This window comes from Mus caroli, chromosome 14 (assembly GCF_900094665.2).
Source record: "Mus caroli chromosome 14, CAROLI_EIJ_v1.1, whole genome shotgun sequence".
NCBI lineage: Eukaryota > Metazoa > Chordata > Mammalia > Rodentia > Muridae > Mus > Mus caroli.
Window position 1 is genome coordinate 38,140,899 of NC_034583.1, and position 1,338 is coordinate 38,142,236.

The 1,338-nt window shown below is 38.4% G+C and overlaps 1 pseudogene; it reads left to right on the plus strand.

Moving 5' to 3' along the window:
- Positions 1-223: 223 nt before the first annotated feature.
- LOC110309882 lies at positions 224-671 on the plus strand (annotated as a pseudogene).
- The last annotated feature ends 667 nt before the right edge of the window (positions 672-1,338 follow it).

Genomic DNA, 1,338 nt, shown 5'->3' on the forward strand with positions numbered 1-1,338 from the left:
AATGAAACAAGAAGTTGAGAAAATTAATAAGTCTGATGAACCTGTATTCAAATTAACTAAAAGGCAGAGAGAGAGATTCCAAATTAAAACAATAGAAAGAAAAGGGAGCAGATACAACAGACACCAAGGAAATTCAGAGAATCATAGGATACACTTTAAAAACTCCACTAAGTTAGAAAGTCTAAAAGAAATAATGTTACCCTTTTCCCTTTCTGCCACCGCCATGCCATCCAGACTGAGGAAGACCTGGAAACTCCGGGGCCACATGTGCCACGGCCATGGCTGCATCAGTAAGCACCACAAGCACTCAGGAGGCCGCAGGAATGCTGGAGGCAGGCATCACCACAGGATCAGCTTTGACAAATATCACCCAGGTTACTTTGGGAAAGTTAGTATGAGGCATTATCACCTGAAGAGGAACCAGAGCTTCTGCCCAACTGTCAACCTGGATAAATTGTGGACATTGGTCAGCGAGCAGACGTGGGTCAATGCAGCAAAAAAACAAGACTGGAGCTGCTCCCATCATTGATGTTATTCGATCAGGCTACTACAAAGTTCTGGGCAAGGGAAAACTCCCTAAGCAACCTGTCATTGTGAAGGCCAAATTCTTCAGCAGAAGAGCTGAAGAGAAGATCAAGGGTGTTAGAGGTGTCTGTGTTCTGGTGGCTTAAAAGTCATGCCGGAGGTTAATTAAATGTTAACATTTCCAAAGAAAGAAAGAAAGAAAGAAAGAAAGAAAGAAAGAAAGAAAGAAAGAAAGAAAGGAAGGAAGGAAGGAAGGAAGGAAGGAAGGAAGGAAGGGAAGAAAGAGAGTGTTTTCTTGACACATATCACTTCCAAAGTAAAATCGAAACTGGATAAGCAATTTAAATAGATCTATAACTATTAGTGAAATAAAACCAACAATTAAAACACAAAAACCAACAACAAAACCACAAATAGGCCAGATGGGTTAAGCAAAGAATTCTCCCAGACTTTTAAAGGAAGGTTGATGCCAATACTCCTCAAACTATTCCACAAAATAGAAACAGAAGAAACATTAACCAAGTTGTTTTCTGAAGCCACAGTTATCCTGATACCCAAACCACATAAAGACCCAACAAAGAAAGAAAATCACACATAAATTTCCCTTATGAACATAAATGCAAAAGTTCTCAACAAAATACTTACAAACCAAATCCAAGAACACATCAAAAATTATTCACCATGATCAAATAAGCTTCATCCTAAAGATGGAAGGATAGTTCAGTATATGTAAATCAATAAATATAATACACTACATAAAAATACTCACAAGTTCATCTCATTAGATGCAGAAGAGGCCTTTGATAAAACCCA